Source organism: Bufo gargarizans, chromosome 4 (genome assembly GCF_014858855.1).
Source record: "Bufo gargarizans isolate SCDJY-AF-19 chromosome 4, ASM1485885v1, whole genome shotgun sequence".
NCBI lineage: Eukaryota > Metazoa > Chordata > Amphibia > Anura > Bufonidae > Bufo > Bufo gargarizans.
Window position 1 is genome coordinate 227,938,789 of NC_058083.1, and position 20,403 is coordinate 227,959,191.

Here is a 20,403-nt window from a genome sequence, read left to right on the forward strand (position 1 = left end):
AAGAATGACGACTTCTTCAGAGACCTGGAGAAAGGAAAATATGGATATTCTGTGAAGTCGAAAATTCTGTGAGACTCTTTGTGGAGGAGAACTTTCATAAAATGAAAGATTTTCGCTTCACTGTGAAGGAAATTCTGCTGGGTTTCCTGAAGATCAAGAAGGAAGATGTTTTGGCAGTTATGGACTACCCTAGAAGAGAGGTGTATGATATTGCCATAATATTGGGCGTACATCGGAAGATTCGTGAAATAAGGGATGGAAAGATGAAAGGGATTTGTTTTATTCTTCTTGTTAAAATGTACTCACAATATGTGGTTAATAGGGATATTATTATTTTTCTAGGACATTATTGTAAGATTCTGAAACCAAGAGGCCAAGTAAGGCCCTATATGAAGCAGTAATGGTCCTATTAACTACTAAATCAGTTAAAAAGAAAATTATGCATTTTAGCATAGCTTTGATTGCTGACAGCTGGGGGAACAGGGGACAGTATAATATATATATATATATATATATATATATATATATATATACAGGGAGTGCAGAATTATTAGGCAAGTTTTATTTTTGAGGATTAATTTTATTATTGAACAACAACCATGTTCTCAATGAACCCAAAAAACTCATTAATATCAAAGCTGAATATTTCTGGAAGTAGTTTTTAGTTTGTTTTTAGTTTTAGCTATTTTAGGGGGATATCTGTGTGTGCAGGTGACTATTACTGTGCATAATTATTAGGCAACTTAACAAAAAACAAATATATACCCATTTCAATTATTTATTTTTACCAGTGAAACCAATATAACATCTCAACATTCACAAATATACATTTCTGACATTCAAAAACAAAACAAAAACAAATCAGTGACCAATATAGCCACCTTTCTTTGCAAGGACACTCAAAAAATTCTGTCAGTGTTTTGATCTATTCACCATCAACATTGCGTGCAGCATCAACCACAGCCTCCCAGACACTGTTCAGAGAGGTGTACTGTTTTCCCTCCTTGTAAATCTCACATTTGATGATGGACCACAGGTTCTCAATGGGGTTCAGATCAGGTGAACAAGGAGGCCATGTCATTAGTTTTTCTTCTTTTATACCCTTTCTTGCCAGCCACGCTGTGGAGTACTTGGATGCGTGTGATGGAGCATTGTCCTGCATGAAAATCATGTTTTTCTTGAAGGATGCAGACTTCTTCCTGTACCACTGCTTGAAGAAGGTGTCTTCCAGAAACTGGCAGTAGGACTGGGAGTTGAGCTTGACTCCATCCTCAACCCTAAAAGGCCCCACAAGCTCATCTTTGATGATACCAGCCCAAACCAGTACTCCACCTCCACCTTGCTGGCGTCTGAGTCGGACTGGAGCTCTCTGCCCTTTACCAATCCAGCCACAGGCCCATCCATCTGGCCCATCAAGACTCACTCTCATTTCATCAGTCCATAAAACCTTAGAAAAATCAGTCTTGAGATATTTCTTGGCCCAGTCTTGACATTTCAGCTTGTGTGTCTTGTTCAGTGGTGGTCGTCTTTCAGCCTTTCTTACCTTGGCCATGTCTCTGAGTATTGCACACCTTGTGCTTTTGGGAATTCCAGTGATGTTGCAGCTCTGAAATATGGCCAAACTGGTGGCAAGTGGCATCTTGGCAGCTGCACGCTTGACTTTTCTCAGTTCATGGGCAGTTATTTTGCGCCTTGGTTTTTCCACACGCTTCTTGCGACCCTGTTGACTATTTTGAATGAAACGCTTGATTGTTCGATGATCACGAGTGCTGCATCCCTCTGCAAGATATCTCACAATTTTTGACTTTTCTGAGCCTGTCAAGTCCTTCTTTTGACCCATTTTGCCAAAGGAAAGGAAGTTGCCTAATAATTATGCACACCTGATATAGGGTGTTGATGTCATTAGACCACACCCCTTCTCATTACAGAGATGCACATCACCTAATATGCTTAATTGGTAGTAGGCTTTCGAGCCTATACAGCTTGGAGTAAGACAACATGCATAAAGAGGATGATGTGGTCAAAATACTCATTTGCCTAATAATTCTGCACTCCCTGTATATATATATATATATATATATATATATACATATATATATATATATATGGACTGCCTACATGCAGTATTACTTATGTAGTACTGCAAATAATAGTCCAAGATTTTGATGACATATTCCCTTTACCAGCATCCAATTGATGCCACATTCTAAAGAGATTAAAATACATAAATATCTCACAAAAGTGAGTACACTCCTCACATTTGTACTCTCCTCACATTGTAAATATTTTATCATATCTTTTTATGGGACAACTCAGAAGATATGACACAATGTAAACTAGTCAGTGTACAGCTTGTATAACAGTGTAAATTTGGTGTGTCCTCAAGATAACTCAGAACATAGCCATTAATGTCTAAACCACTGGAAACAAAAGTGAGTACACCCCTAAGTGAAAATGACCAAATTGTGCCCAAAATGTCAATATTTTGTGTGGCCAATTTTCCAGCACAGCCTTAACTCTCTTGGGCATGGAGTTCACTAGAGCTTTACATGTTGCAACTGGAATCCTCTTCAACTCTTCCATGACAACTAGTGATGGACGAACATTTGCCGGGACGGTTCACGAACGCGATTGCGTGATCGCGATAAAATGTACGCGAACCGCAAGTTCGCAGCGGGTCCCATTCATTTTAATGGCAGGCTAACCTGAAAAACTTTCAGCTCATATTTTCAGGCAAGAAATAATTACTAGAAGTGCACAAATAGTCCCACAAAATGGACAGTGACATACCAGATGTATTATTCGAATTTGCAATCTCGTTTTAATATTTTTTTTTCAATGCACAATATCGGCAATATAATTTTCGCGTACGCGCATGCGCAAATGCACTATACAGTACCCAAATGCACTATAAAGAAAGTATATTGGTTTATAACACCCCACTTCAATCTGTTTTTTGGGGGGTGACAGGTATATCACACCAGTAGAAATGATTTGTTCCAATAACGCTTGTCTCTCTATATACCTGCAGTATCGCAGCAGAAACGCACACAACTGCCGCACAATACAAATGCACTATAATATACTTTCTAACATAGAAAGTATATTATAACATTGTACAAGGAAGGCAATCCATTAGAATATACATAAAGATAAAACGTAACCTTTAATTATTTACTATGAGGGTCCATTCACACGTCCGTAAGTGTTTTGCGGATCTGCAAAACACACACCGGCAATGTGCATTCCGCAATTTATGGACTGCACATCGCCGGCATTATAATAGAAAATGCCTAATCTTGTCTGCATTTGCATGCTCTATTTTTTTGTGGAAACGGAAGCACAGATACAGAAGTGTGGTTCTGCAAATGTGGATGTGGATCCGCAAATGCGGATGCGGACAGCACATTCCAGCCCCATTGAAAATGAATGGGTCTGCACCCATTCCGTAAAATTGCGGAACAGATGCGGACCCATTTTGCAGATGTGTGAATGGAAAAGATATCCCTCAAAATGAAAATAAATTATTAAAGTTAACCAAAAAGCATAGATGTGGTAGGCAATAACAAGTTCTTAGTGGCACTAAATCAGGTGCTCGGCGGCACCAAATCAGAAACCATATGTCCTACCACAATCTGGGGGGTTCCAGTGCACATCGAGGAATGGGCTAGATGATGATGTGGTATTTAAGGACAAGGTGGGCAATGAACTGTCCCTGATATTGCCCTTCAGGGGGGTGCTATTCTGGCCCTGATAGCCTAACCACAGACCACCCGCCCTAATAAGAGCGACCCCGGCCCTATATAAAAATGGCCCTAGTAAGCCCCTAGGCCCCTGACTTCCAGGTTATCACTATATAGATCTATGTGTTTTTGACTCATTATAAAAGTATATTATAAGTATATCACACCCATCTGTGTATCACACATATCGATAGCACACCTATACTAGTGCTTAAAAGGACTTTTGTGGCCCTATTAGCTAGCGTTTGGTATCCCTAACAGCCTGTCCCTGCTCCACACAGCAACTTCTCCCTACACTGGCAAAACACTGAATGTAAAATGGCAGCCAGATCTGGGTCATTTATAAGGTAGGGGGTATGTCCATGTGCTGAAATGTCTCAATTGGCTGTCCTGTACCACCTGATGGATGTGTCGTGGGTCAAAGTTCTTCACAATGTAAAAGAATATAGCGGGCGCAAATTTCTCCATATGTTCGCATGTTGAACACGCAAAGTTCACTGCGAAACGACCGTCGGGTGAACTGCAAGGCCATCTCTAATGACAACATCACAGAGCTGGTGGATGTTAAGAGACCTTGCGCTCCTCCACCTTCCGTTTAAGTATGTCCCACAGATACTTAATAGGGTTTAGGTCTGGAGACATGCTTGGCCAGTCAAGTACCTTTTACCCTCAGTGTCTTAAGCAAGTCAGTGGTCATCGGAGGTTATTGGAGGTGTGTTTGGGGTCATCATCATGTTGGAATACTGTCCTTCGACCAAGTTTCCAAAGGTAGGGGATAATGCTCTGCTTTAGTATGTCACAGTACATGTTGGCATTCATGGTTCCCTCAATGAACTGTAGCTCCCCACAGCCGGCAACACTTATGCAGCCCCAAACTATAACATTTCCACCACCATGCTTGACTGTAGGCAAGACACACTTGTCTTTGTACTCCTCACTTAGTTGCTGCCACACACGCTTGACACCATCTGAACCAAATAAGTTTATCTTGGTTTCATCAGACTACAGAACACTGTTCCAGTAATCCATGTCCTTAGGCTGCATGCACACGACCGTATGTTTTGCGGTCTGCAAATTGCGGATCCGCCAAAAAAAAGATGACATCCGTATTTGTGGACATGTGGACAGCACACGGTGAGCTGTCTGCATTTTTTGCAGACCCATTGAAATGAATGGGTCCATATCCTATGCACAAAAAAACGGAACGGACACGGAAACAAACAACGTTTGTGTGCATAAGGCCTTAGTCTGCTTGTCTTCAACAAACTGTTTGCAGGCTTTCTTGTGGATCATCTTTAGAAGAATGTTGCTTCGGCGATGACAGCCATACAGACCAATTTGATGCAGTGTGTGGCATACGGTCTGAGCACTAGAGATGGCCTTGCGGTTCGCCCGGCGGTCGTTTCTCGGCAAACTTTACTCGTTCGCAGTTTACCGAAAAAGCGAACATATGGCGATGTCCGCCGGCGCCAAATTCTTTTGCATTGTGCCGAACTTTGACCCAGGACACATCCATCAGGTGGGACAGGACAGCCAATTGAGACGTTTCACACATGGACACACCCCCTATCCTATAATTAAACCTGATCTGGCAGCCATTTTACATTGTGGTTTTTGCCAGTGTAGGGAGAGGTTACACCAAACGCTAGCTAATAGGGCCACAAAAGTCCTTTTATCGTTCAATACGTTTTTATTGAAGAGTTTTTCAGAAAAAGACAATAGACACAGTGCATGGGTTACAGTGCATAAGAGAACCATACACTACAGTATAATACGAGACTATACAAGGGTCATATTGCACAAAGTTAAAAGAATGTTGTACAATGAAGCATAATCTCAGGGTCACACAATATAAAATCTCTGTTTTGTGGTACAGTTGTTGTTATGCTGAAGGTGACAGCGCCTCAGATCTGACTCCCGTGATAGGATGGGAGTAGATTTAACAAAAGAGCTTTTGTTGCCTAGATAGGAGTAGATTGGGCAGATTCCTTTCCATTTGTATTGTTTTAGGGACCATTGGTTCAGGAGTTCCAGATGTGTTACTACTGTCAACGTGGGATTAGCTGTTAATAAATGTCGTATTCTTAAGTATTTATAGAAATCCCTCTGAGGGATATTATACTGTTTTTGCAGATCTGCGAAGAGTTGTAAAGCAGAGTGAGAGAGTAGATGTGCGACCGTCTCCACTCCCCCGTCCCTCCACGACTCCAGAGGCAGGTCAGGGAGGAGGCACTGTAGTGCTTCTATTGGAGTGAATTTTGCTATAGAGGCTTTTGTTCCACTTCCTCGGCAGTGGTACTGTTTCCACAATCCCAGTGAAGTCGAAAGGAGATATGGGAGAGAAGAAGACTGCACAATCCCGTAAAGAGAAGCTAATAGTAATGCTTTGAGACTAGGTACTGGGGCCAACGTCTGTTTAATATTGACCCAATGTTTGGGTTCATCAGAGCTCCACCAATCTCTAAGTTGGTGTATTCTGGTGGCCATGTAATAGTCGAAGACATTCGGGATGCTTAAGCCTCCGTATTTCTTAAGTCTGCACATGACTGTTCTGGTAATGCGGGGAGGACCTTTGTTCCAAGTGAACCTGGTAAGCAGCTTATTAATAGCATTGAAGGAGGAACAGGGCAATTCTATTGTTAGAATTCTAAACAGATAAAGTAACCTAGGGAGCACATGCTGTTCAAAGGCCGCTATCCTGCCGAGCCATAAAATCTCAGTTTTTGCAATATTTCCTAGTTCTTTTTGGAGATCTGAAAGGAATCCCATGGGTAGAGTTGTTTTAGCTGCTCTAGAGTCTGACCAGAGACAAAAAGGGGGAGAGCCTGGGATTTTTCTTCATTAAGTTTGTAAAATGATAAGGAGCCATATAGGTGAATGACCTGTCTTACCGCTGCCAGTGACAAGACAGGGTTGGTCAGAGAGAGGATTATGTCATCAGCATATAGTGAGAGAGAATGCTGTCTATCACCAATCTGCACCCCTGAGATGTTTTCTGTTTGTTTAATGGCTTGTGCTAATGGTTCTAGAGACAGTATAAAGATCAGAGGGGATAGGGGACATCCCTGTCTGGTGCCATTAGAGAGCCCAAAGGGGTCTGAGAGAACGCTGTTGGCTAACACACGGGCCGATGGGTCTGTATATAATGCTCTTATGGCCACTATCAACGCAGTTGGAAGGCCCATTTTACGGAGCACCGAGAAGGCAAACGACCAATTCCTTCGGTCGAATGCCTTCTCGGCATCTAAGGTGAGGAACACCGTGGGCATAGTCATTCTATTAACCCTGTCGAGCAAGTTGAGTACTTTCCTGGAGTTATTTGTGATTTGTCTTCCAAGTACGAATCCCACTTGGTCTGGAGCTATTAAGGATGGTATTATAGCTGCCAGTCTGTTTGCCAGTAATTTGGCATATATTTTCAAATCTGTGTTAAGGAGGGATATTGGCCGGAAATTTGGGGTAACCGTCGGCTCTTTGCCAGGTTTTGGCAAGGTGACAATAATTGCCTCTAGCATTTCTCTAGGCATACGTCCGTCGGTCGGAACTCTGGATAATGACACATGAAGATGTGGGGCGAGAAGGTCAGAGAAGATTTTGCAATATGAATTAGACAGGCCGTCCGGGCCAGGGCTCTTGTGATGGGGCAGACGTTTGATTATACTCAAGACTTTGTCAAGTGTGATGGACTGGCAGACCATTTCTCTGTGTTCCTCAGTCATAGAGGGCAGTGAAAGGGAGTCAAGAAATGTATCAATATCTTGATCAGATGGTTGGACAACCTCTTTACCCTCAACCAGATTATAAAGGCCTGAATAGTACGTTATAAACTTGTTAGCAATCGTCTTGGGTTCATATATTTTGGGGATTTTAGGAGCATTCCAGCGGAAAGCAATGCGGGAATTCTGGGCTCTGGTTTTAATTTTCTTCGCTAGCAAATTTCCCGCCTTGTTTGCCTGGGAATAGTACATTGCTTTTTACCTTTTTGCTAGGTTAAAAAAATTGTGGGCCTGGGCCCCTGATGTTTTGTCCCAGGCCCTGAATGTCCTGCCTCCCTGCTAGATACAACTGTATTGCCATCCTCAGGACAGCAATGCAATTTAATCTAATACACTGGAAGATCTGAAGGACCTGTGGTGACATCACAGGTCATGTGACCAGAAAAACAGACAGTGATTGAAAAGTACCTGCGATAATGTCACCATCATGTGACCAGTGCAGGAGAGGACGGCAGTGAAGAGAAGACCTGGGGAAGAAGCTGTGGTGAGATCTGCTACATGAGGAGAGGTAAGTGAAGGGAGCAATGCTGGGGGTTGTGGTTATTTAACTGGGACTGTATGTTAGGGCTTGTGAGGGGCTCATGTTATTTACAATGGAATGTATGTTGATGATGGCTGTGGGAGGGAGTAATGTTATTTACATGGGACTGAATGTTGAGGGGGCAATGTTATTTACATGGGACTGTATGTTGAAGGTGGCTGGTGGGGGGGTAATGATATTTACATGGGACAGAATGCTGAGGGGGTGATGTTTACATGAGATTGCATGTTGGAGGCGGCTGGGGAGGAGCTGATGTTATTTACATGAGACTCTATGGCGGAGAGAGAGGGAAATAGTGTTATTTACATAGGACTAGGACTGTATGTTGGAGGGGCTGAAGGGAGGGGAGTGATGTTATTTACATAGGACTGTATTTTGGAGTGGGCAGGAGAGATGGTGTGATGTTATTAACATGGGCCTCTATGGTGGACAGAGGAATATAATTACAGGGGGCACTGCAGGGGGCATTATAAATACTGGGGGCACTTCAGGGTGACCATTATAACAGTAGAGGGCACTTTAGGGGTATTATAAATCCAAGGGACATTAGGTGTTCTTATTACTACTGTGGGCTCTATTGGAGGGACATATAGATCTGCCTTATTTCTACTAAGAGCACTATGGGGGGGGGGGGGGGCTCATTACTACTGAAGGGTCTGTAGAGGGCTTTATTACCACTGGGGGAAAAATAGGGGGCCTTATTTCTACTGGGGGCTCTGTGAGGTTATTATTAATACTCAAGGGCTCTAATACTAAGGGGGGCACTCTTGGGGAGCATTATCACTGTTTGGGGCATTGTACGGGGCATTATTACTAATGGGGGCATTCTAGAAGGGAATTACTATTAGTGGGACTATGAGGAGCACTATTACTATGGGGGCACTCATATTTCTTCAGGATAGTCTTTGGGGGTATTGGGGAGCACAGCAAGCAGCAGAATTAGGCCTCCTGCACACGACCGTATGGCTTGTTCAGTGTTTTGCGGTCCGTTTTTCACGGATCCATTGTTCCGTTTTTTGTTTCCATTGTGTTTCCGTTTCTGTTTCGTTTTTCCCGTATGGCATATACGGTATAGAGTAATTACATAGATAAAATTGTGCTGGGCATAACATTTTCAATAGATGGTTCTGCAAAAATCGTAACGGAAACGGAAGACATGTGTTCCGTTTTTTTGCAGACCCATTGACCTGAATGAACCCACAGAACATGATTTGCAGGCAAAAATAGGACATGTTCTATCTTTCAACGGAAAAACTGAAATATGGGAACGGAATGCATGCGGAGTACATTCCGTTTTTTTGGCGGAACCATTGAAATGAATGGTTCCATATACGGCCAGTAAACGGGGAAGTAAACGGGGAAAAAAAACGCTCGTGGGGACTGCAGGTTGGGGGATGAAGATAGAAATGTGGGGAAGCTAAGATGTCTGTGTGTTACACTCTGCAGAGACGAGGTGCGGCTGAGAGAAGTTATACGAACCTAATGGCGAAGATGATGACAGAGAAGATCTACATCAGAGGAGACAGCACCTGGAAGCCCTGGATGTGACAGGTATGTTCTGCTGTATAGCAATTACAGCAAAATGCGATCTGTGGGGGGAGGGGGGGAGACTTAGAGAACTGGGCCAAATTGATTGAGGCTTGGGCCCCGGATCTTTTGAGACTCTAGCAAAGCCCCTGGATATAGGAATGGCTGAAATGCACAGACACTTTCCTAGACATGGCCAACACATTCTGCAAGCCACAATATTGTTTTAAAAAGCATTCCATCACTAAATTTTACACATTCACCATGCAGGGAGCTTATGTTAATTCCCTAAAATGCAGTGCAGCCACGATGTTTCTGCCATTGTTCCTGACTACTTTGCCTATTTGATGTTGGGTGGGGAGACATGCAGAAGGGAATTTAGTGCTGGATGCAGGTTAGCAACTGGTCTACTGTGTGGCTTCTCTTGTCCAGGCTTGTCGGTTTCAAGACAGCATCACAATGCTGCAGTTTACATATGTAAAATGAAGGAGGTGCAGTGAAAGCAAAGCAATGACCTGCTTCTGTTGGGGATGGCAGAAAGCCCATTGAGACAGATGTGGAGGGAAGAGGTGGATGACCGCCTGTGATGCAGGATTGCCGCTGCCACACAAGAGATTAACCCAGTGGGTCATGAAAGACAAGTACTGTTCCTGTACTGTACAGCTACTCCATGTGTCTATAGTGACATGTACCTTACTGCATAGTAACAATTCCCAGCCCACATCCTTCACCACATGAGACAAGAAGGTATAAGAAAATAAAGTAGAGCGTGCAGACATCATAGGTTTGTCATGTGCAGACACACTGGAAGAACACATTTTTAGGAAGATGACAATTATTATAAATTTTTGGTGCAGACAACGAACTTGAGGAAGAGAATTGAAAAGTGAATGAATTTTTTTAGCAATACCCATTCACACATGGTAGGAAAAAAATGCAGTGGAAACTGGTCTCCTCGGTCCCCAGACGTCTGTTGAGTGTTGTAAGAAGGGGAGATGCCACACAGTGGTGAAAATGGCCTTGTCCCAACTTTTTGGGGATTTGTTGACACCATGAAATTCTGATTCAACATATTTTTGCCTTAAAATGGTACATTTTCTCAGTTTAAACATTTGTTCCGTGATTTATGTTCTATTCTGAATAAAATATTAGAAGTTGGCACCACATCATTGCATTCAGTTTTTATTCACGATTTGTATAGTGTCCCAACTTTTTGGGAATCCGGTTTGTAGCTGTATCTTTTTTTGTTGCTGCGGTTATTGCTTGGCCACACCTGACTGCAATTTCCTCCTGCCTGGTGGTGACTAAACACTATTGATTGCTTACGTGCGCTTACTGATATAAACTGTGGCTACTATAGGGTGCACTGCAAGGGCCACCCATCCCCAGCTCTTCATTGCCCTAAGTTATCCCTACACTTTCCCTGAACTTTCCCTTCCTGCTAAAATACTCACTACCCAATTCTTCTCCTTCCTACTACTAGATCCAATCTCTCCCTAATCCATCCTATAGCTCCCAAAATGATTGTTAATTGCCCTCCTGCAGAGATGGCCCTCTCTGGTCAAAGACTAAGCACACAATGACAATAGTGTAGCTGTTTACAGGCACCCTTGTTCTTTAGTTCACACTGATTGGTTCATAGAGGCTGCCTGTCAGCCTCTGAGCCAATCAGGGCAAGCCCTCCCCCCAGTTCCTGTCTGATTAATGTGATAGGGCCTCTCCGTCCTCCCTGGTGGTTTTGCATACTGTCAATACATCAGTAAAATGGCGCTGGAAGTCGTTTTGTAAGATTCATCTGAAGTAAAACAGGAAAGATCTGGGTTCAATTTGGTGCTTAAAAAAATCTGAAATTCATAACAAATCTACGAATCTGCAAATAGATTTGCTCATCTCTATTCAATACAATGTACATTAAAAGGGTTCTCCCACAAAAAAAATATTCTACAGTTTTCAAACAGCACCTAAATCTGAATACTTTTGTATTTACATGTAAGTAAAAATTTTAACATAGCCACTGAGTTATTCATTAAAATATATCTGTATAGCGCCACCTGCTGCTTGTTTTTTTTTTCTAGATTCTTTGTCTGACTCAATGAGATGGCCGCACCTGTTTCATCCTTTTTACTCCTTAGTTGTGATAGGGAGAGCATGGACACGCCCCTTTAGCTGCATCAGAAAATAGCTGCTTGAGCTGCCAGCTTGATATAAATCTAGCAGAGCAATGAATGTGACCATTCATTTTTTTAATTCAATTTTCAAAACTTGTTTTGAAAAATAATATGTGCAGTTGGACAGTCTGAGGGCCCGAAATATATGCTGTCTGTTGATGCTTTAAAATAATACATATTTTTAAAAAATAAACTATAAAAGCTTAGGAACTGTTTTTTTGGGGAAAAGACATAGGCACAATAGGACATCCCCTGGGTATGCCTAAAAGATATTCTTTTGCTAAAACAATAAAATATACTTATTTAAGTCGTTTGTATGTCCTCTGGGTGCAACATACACACTAAAATATGCTTATTTAACATGTATAAACCGTAGATAAATGTCAACAGGCTTATGTGAAAAAGACTGGCTCCTACACATAAAAGCAAATAGAGTACTCTCCCCGCCAAGATTTTCCATGTTTTAGTTTTTTTACACCCAGTCTTCCCAAAGCCATAACATTTTTATTTTTCCATTCACATCGCCGTATGAGGGCTGTTTTTTTCTGGGATAATTTGTACTTTCTAATGACACATTTACGATTGTATACAATGTAGTTGGGAAGCGGGAAAAAATTCCAAATGGGGTGAAATTAAAAAAAAACACACAATTCTACCTCAATTTTATAGGTTTTATTTTTATCTGCAGTAAAACTGCAGAATTGGAAAAAAAAAGCACAATTTTGACAAAGTTTTTTATTTTTTTACACCATACTCTATGCAGTAAAACTGATCTGTTACTTTCATTCTCCGGGTCAGTACAATTACAACAATATCATAGTATAGTTTTTCTTGTGTTTTCATACTGAAAAAATTAAAACTTCGGAAAAAAAATTCTTTTTTTCTTTGCATCACCATATTCTGACCCCTATAACTTTTTTTATTGTGAACAAAGCTGGGTGAGGGCTCATTTTTTACAGGTCGATACAATTTTGGGTTTGTATGACTTTTGATCACTTTTCATAAAAACAATTTTTGTTGTAGGTGAAGTGAACAAAAAAGGGCAAATCAACCAATTTGCCTTTTTTCCCATTTCGCCATTTGTCATATGGAATAAATATATTTTAATAGTGCAGGCTTTTTCACATGTGGCGATGCCCTTGATGTTTATTTAAATTTTTTTTATGTATTTTTATTTTAATTTTGGGGAAAGGGAGCTGATTATTTTTTTTACATATTTTAAAAACATTTTTTTATTCATACTTTTTAATAGTTCTCATAGGAAACTATAGGGAACTATAACATATATTCCCTATACTGTAGTTCCCATAGGGAACTATAAACAGCAATCATTAGATTGCTTTTCTCATAGACCCCAATGCATTAGAATTGGAGTCTATGAGAAATACATTATGGGAGACATTTATGAAGACCAGAGATTTAGATGCCAGTCTTCCTCCTGTGCTGGTGGTTTATCCGCCTAAGTTATGTGGAGGCGCGTGCCTCTACACAACTTAGGCGGACTTTACACTTGTCTAAATCTATGCCAGTGTCTTTGCTAAAACAGCCGTAGAAAATAATAAATAAGATGTGCCTGCCAGCCTGCCCTATTCTCTGCCCATGCAATGCCCTTTTTTTTAGAACTGGCATGCCAAAAAGTCACAGATTGCAGCCCAAATAACCTTTGTATATGTGGCATATATCTGTTCATAAATGACCCCTTATGTTCCAATAGCGCTCGTGATAGGAACCAGCATGTGGAAACCTTGTATCACTGATTAGCACAGAGGCTACTGCACACTACATCTGGGTGCCCACTATTTAAAACAGCAGGCATCTGGCAGCACTTTTAAATACCTGACCAGTGCAGCCACCAATGTGAATTTATGTGAGGTGGTCGGGAAGGGGTTAAGGATGTCTGTGAAACAAGCAGCAGCAGTATACATGTGATTTGTGAAGAGCTCCAGCCCTGGAACAACCACACAACCCCAACTCACCCTGACGTTCTACCTAGCTTGGTGACCTCAGCCCTTCAGGTGAAGGTATTCTCTCAGGCAGACAGCCTTCTTTCCAAGAAATCAGCCACCCAATCTCTGGATTTTCATACAGCAAATTTGTTAAAGGAGCGGAAGTGCATCACATTTCCACGTTGATGTGTCAAGTTTTTGCAGATGGTACCGCAGTGGAGAAAATGTTCCATCGTTAACAACTAGTAAATGTTCTGATGCTCTCCCTTGCCCTACACTAAATTGCACTAGGCAAAGGCTTTTTTTTTAGATCTGGTAATGTGCCGGGCTCTCCTTTTGAAAAGTTAGGCGGAGGCTTCCGCCTACCAGTGTTGCCTGTGACATCAGCGGCACTAATGGGCGCTGTGCTAGCCTGTAAAAGGCTAAAGCAGCACTAAAGCCTGCCCACAAGTGCCTCTGACGTCACAGGCAAAACTGGTAAGCGGAAGCCTCTGCCTAGCAGTGCTAAAAATGTAAACAAACAGCACTTGCCCTGCGTGATATATCGTAGGGCAAAGGAGAGCATCAGAGCTTGAAATTCTCCGATGTTCATGTCAGAGGGCCTTCCTGGGTGAAAATGGGGATTTGTCTGGGTTCAGCTCTGAGCCTGGTCAACCCCTTCAAACAAGGTGGACACCCCAATAACAGTAAAACAAGACAGGTTATTCACCCCATTTTAAGAATCAAGGTCTAAGTAAATTGCTTATCTATTAAACATGGTGGACACTATTCAGTTGGATAGCTTTGTTCCATACACAGGGAATGATACAAACTGTGCAACTCTTCTATGGATCCCTTCAGATTCAGATTACAGTTTCTGCACTATCCATGCACTGTCCTTGCAGTCTACCTATACTGTCCATATGCTCTCCCTACAGTATCTGAAAACTCTCCCGACAATCTTCCTGCACTGTCACTGCACTCTCTCTGCACTCTTCCTATCCAATATTCCACCATTAAAAGCTTTTAGCAACACTGTCCATAGCACTTGTCACATCTCTCCCTATCCTCAGCTCATAGTGAAATGGCAGAAAACGCAGACTCTTTGTTATTTTCTTGCAGGTATTTGGTTTTATAACAGAACCTGCTAAAACAGTATGTAGTAAAATGACACTGCACACCGTTTTACTGGATTCGTACAAAGCGAACCTGAGAAGCTTTGGGTTCATTTACTGGATGCATTTTTGTGAAATTCATAATGAATCTGGTTCATTACAAATCGATTCACTCATCCTTAATCACGAGTTTCGTGAGACCAAATCACCTTTTTTCTCTTGTTATATTTATTGCAAAATGTTTTGTTTATTTTTGTACAAATTCACGATTTATACGTATTTAATCATTAATATTTATGTATTGGACAACAGTAGATTATGTTGTGTGCCTTTACAATGTTGCACAATTAATTACTCTCCATTATTAGAATAGGATATTAGGTAGCTGTATATATATGCATTTCACACATTTATTTATAATTCATTTGCTGTTTATTCATCTGTGGATTGTTAATATTCATAACAATTTGAGGCTTGTGGATGTATTTCTTAATATTCTGGGTCTAAACATATTATTTATTTTCATGTCTTTTGATTTATATGCATTAAATTTATAGGTAAGTCACTTGGTTGTTAGTTTTTATTGCCCCCACTCTGTATTTTTTTATTACGAGATACTAGTGCCAGGTTCTTTTATTACGGGAATTACAGTGTATTAAATCAGCTTTAGAAACGATGCACTCTTGTAATCAGGGCTGTCTTTAATATTTATTGGACCCTGGGCAAAAATTTACTTGGGCCCCCTGGATCCCGCCTTCCCACACCTTAGCAGGCAATCACGCCCTCCACCACAACACACACACACAAAATCCACACATCTGGTAGAGTCCAGTGAATGACTGTAAATACTTCCAGTTCTGAAGACTCCAGCGGCTCAGGATCAGTGCTCTGGGCTGGAAGTGGGCACCGCTCTGCAGGAAGGAGACCAGGGCTCGGCTCACCCTAGTGTTACAGTGCACCCCAGCACCCCACAGTATGCAGTATAGCACCCTATAGTATACAGCACCACACAGTATGCAGTTTAGCACCCCACACTATACAGTACCCCACAGTATATAGTAGAGCAGTATAGCAGCCCACAGTATACAGCACCTCATGGTATACAACACCTCACTGTATACAGCACCCCAAACTATACACGATACAGCCCCCCACACTATACAGCAGTATAGCACTCCCCCCCACTATACAGGCCCCCTCACACTATACAGGCCCCCCACAGTATACAGCCCACCACACAGTATACAGCCCCCCCCCCACAGTATACAGCCCACCACACAATATACAGCCCATTACACAATATATAGCCCACCACAAAATATACAGCCCACCACACAGTATACAGCCCACCACTATACAGTAGTTTACAGTATATTAACATAAAAGCCCCTGTCACCTTTTTCTGATGTAATATTTACACAAAAAAGCTCCACAGTTAACTTCTGCAACACTCAGTAGGACCTGTGATGACCTCATAGCCATGTGACCAGTAATTGCTAGGTTACTGGTCACATGGTAATGATGTCATTAAGGTCCTAGAGCAAAACTCATTAAGGTCCTAGAATTAAGATCATTAACACAGTACGATCATGATGCCTGTGTAGCCGACAGCCTGACACCCGGGGCAGTAGCTAGCAGGGCTCAAGAGGCAGCTGCCTTGGGCCCCCAGGAGCAACTGGGCCCAGGGCAGCTGCCCCTTTTGCCCCTTGGTAAAGACGGCCCTGCTTGTAATGCACCTTATGCACATGAATGCAGAGTCTAGGTTTCATTTTCATCTCCACTCAGTATCTTTATTCACTGTATGTATTGCATAATATTATGTGTCCACGCTGTGGATGCAATCATGCACATTTAAAGCATTCTTTATAGGAAATGGAAGCAGGTGGCCAACGAACCAGCAAGGCTCACGATATGTAATGACCAGGCAACAATGATTGCCCAGCATTTAAACTGTATGTGTGTATGATGCCACACCCGAAGAGTCAAGCCAAAACATTCATGAAGTTTGGTGCAATCATGTTGGACTCATACTATAGGTATGTAATGTTAATGATATATGATTAACTGAAATATTTTTTCATATTAAAATACATTTTGTTTTGCTGCTCAGTGATGCTCATTAGAGATGAGAGAATTTCTGAAAGATTCAATTAGATCGGTTTGCCGAATTTTCCGAAAAGATTTGATTCAAACTGAATTTATTTGTGGCAAATCACGTTAAAAAAAGCTATTTCCTGGCTGCAGAGAGCTTGTATAGTAGTGTAGAACACTGTGCCTTGCAGTAACACGCATAGAGAGTCTGCTATGGTAGTGAAACAATACTGTAAGGCCTCATGCACATTACAGTATTTTTTCACGGTCCGCAAAACGGAGTTCCGTTGTAACGTGATCCGTGTCTGTTTTTTCTTCCGTGTGTCTTCCTTGATTTTTGGAGGATCACCAGACCAGAAAAGTGGAAAATAAAAGTTTGATTTAAAAATTATAGGAAAAAAATGGACACGGATCATGAACGCGGATGACAATCTTGTGTGCCTCTGTGTTTTTTCACTGACCCATTGACTTGAATGGGTCCGCGAACCGTTGTCCGTCAAAAAAATAGGACAGGTCGTATTTTTTTGACGGACAGGAAACACGGATCACGGACGCGGATGACAAACGGTGCATTTTCCGAGTTTTTAACCGACCCATTGAAAGTCAATAGGTCCGCAGAAAATCACGGAAAATGGAACAAAGGACACGGATGCACACAACGGTCGTGTGCATGAGGCCTAAGTCAGTATGACACACAGATGACAGGAGTCACTCTTAGAATCACTGCACACTTCACTTAATTGGGCAGTTACGGGGCCAAAACTGACCAACTAACTCAAGTGTGAACTCAGCCTAACAAGTCGATGTTAGCGTCAAGAATAAGCGCACTCCTTTTACACCGTCGTCAGCTGATTCCACATAGAAGTCTACAGAAACTGTTCTATTAAATGCTTATACAAGTTGGGTGTCAGAGTGAAGGGGGTGTCAGCAGTAAGTTTGTGTGACTTCACTGATTATCTTTCCCTTCCTCTGATCCATCAGAACAATAACCTCCAAAAAACGGATCCTGTCTGTTGAGCATTCACCTTCACTTGGTCACCATTTGGTCAGTAAGCCATCAGTATTGCCAAAAAACAGGAGTGTATCCAAAACAGAGTTGACATGTGAATGAAACATGTCTTCTGTGTTTTTTACCCACTCCTGCTTTTGGCTACGAAATCATAAGCCAATTCTGATGGGACCATGTCATATAGGCCTTACAGCTGCTACATAGACAGGATCTGTTATGAGTCTCATTTTTCCTTCCTTCTGACAGATCAGAAGAAGGGTCAAATAAATAATGATGTCAACCAGGCCAAAAAGGCAAAATAGTGGCCCAGTCATGAAGGGGGGAAGGTAGGAACAGCCACAGAGTGGCCCAATGACATAGTGGTGAGGTGGCAGCAGCATAAGGAGACTACAGAGTGTCCCAATGACAGAATAGTGATGTGGAAGCAGTATGAGGAGACCACAAAGTGGACCAGTGACATAGTGTTGAGGTGGCAGCAGCATGTGTAGACCACAGAGTGGCCCATTGACATAGTGTTAAGGTATCAGTCGCATGAGGAGACCATAGAGTGGTGAGGTGGCATCAGCATGAGGACATCACAGAGCGGCCCAATGACAGAGTGGGGAGGTGGCAGCAGCGTGAAGAGACCACAGAGTGGCCCAGTGACAGAGTGGGGAGGTGGCATCAGCATGAGGAGACCACAGAGTAGTGATGTGGCAGCAGCATGAGGAGACAACAGAGTGGCCCAGTGACAGGAGGGGATGTGGCAGCAGCATAAGGCAACCACACAGTAGTGATGTGGCAGCAGCATGAGGAGACCACAGAGTGGCCCAATGACATAGTGTTGATGTAGAAGCAGCAGCATAAGAAGAACACAGAGTGGCCCAGTGACATAGTGGTGAGGTGGTAGCAGCATGAGGAGACCATAGAATGGCCCAGTGACATAGTGTTAAGGTAGCAGCAGCATGAGGAGACCATAGAATGGCCTAGTGACATAGTGTTGATGTAGAAGCAGCAGCATAAGAAGAACACAGAGTGGCCCAGTGACATAGTGGTGAGGTGGTAGCAGCATGAGGAGACCATAGAATGGCCCAGTGACATAGTGTTGAGGTAGCAGCAGCATGAAGAGACCACAGAATGGTGAGTTGCGGGAGCATGAGGAGACTATATAGTGGCCCAAAGACATAATATTGATGTAGCAGCAGCAGCATAAAGAGACCACAGAGTGGCCAAGTAACATAGTGGTGAGGTGAGAGTAGCATGTGGAGACCACAGAGTAGCCCAGAGACATAGTGTTGATATAACATCAGCATGAGGAGACCTCAATGCGGCACAATTACAGAGTGGGGAGGTAGTGGGCAATAACAGTACCAGCTGAAGATGGTGGCTGGCAGAGGAAACACCTGGCATCAGGTGTGGCATCAGGCAGGTGGCAGCATCAGAATAGTAGCTGAAGAAAGTAGCCAGAAGAAAAAAGGCCTCTTTTTGTCAAAGTGTAGGTATGGCACTATGGATGATCTAGTCTGATGCATCAGGCACTGGTGTTTGAAAATCCTGGCTGATCCACGACTGATTCATCTTCACAAAGGTCAGTTTATTCACATTTTGGGTGGATGATTTCTCCTTGGGGTAATTATGGCCCCCGTCGCACTAAACACCCGCTCTGATGCCACACTGCTGGCCGGGCAGAAATGCTTGTCCAGGCAAAACTCGGCCAGTTGTGGCCACAAATTGAGTTTGGCTGCCCAGTAGTCCAGGGGATCTTCAATGTTGGATGGCAGGGTGCACTCCAAGTATGCCACAATCTGCTGGTTAAGGTTCTGCTCTATGTCTAGCTGCTGCTGCTGTGAGTAGTTTCTTCAGTAGGCGGGGGAAGAAAACTGCTCATCAGACATTCTAGACTTAAGTTGATGCTGATGGAGCTGGTACTGTCATGCCGTCCCCCCCCCCCCCCCCGCAGCCATGGCAGTGGAAAGTGAGCACAAGGGTCTAACATGGTGTACAGCCAGTAATCATCCCTCTGCCGAATGGTGACAATTTGGTTGATACAACGCAAGCAACTGAGCATGCATTTGGCCATTTGTGCAAGTGACTAGGAGGGACTTCCTGCCTCTATCTCCACTCCAGTTCTGCTATGATACTGCAGCTATATAGAGAGACAAACTCTATTGGAATAACTAACTGCAACTGGTGTGATATACCTGTTGCCCCCCAAAAAACGGATTAAGGGGTTTGCTTCCACTAAATATTGATTAAGGGGTTTGATATAACTGCTTCCACAAAATACTGATTGAAGGGTGTGATATACCTGCTTCCACCAAATATTGATTGAGGCCTGGGATATACCCGCTTCCAAAAAATACTGATTGAGGGATTCTATATACCTGCTTACACAAAATACAGCTTGAGGGATGCGATATACCTGCTTCCACAAAGTACTGATTAAGGGGTTTTTATATACCTGATTCCACAAAATGCAGATTAGGGTTGCGATATACCTGCTTCCACCAAATATTGATTGAGACCCAC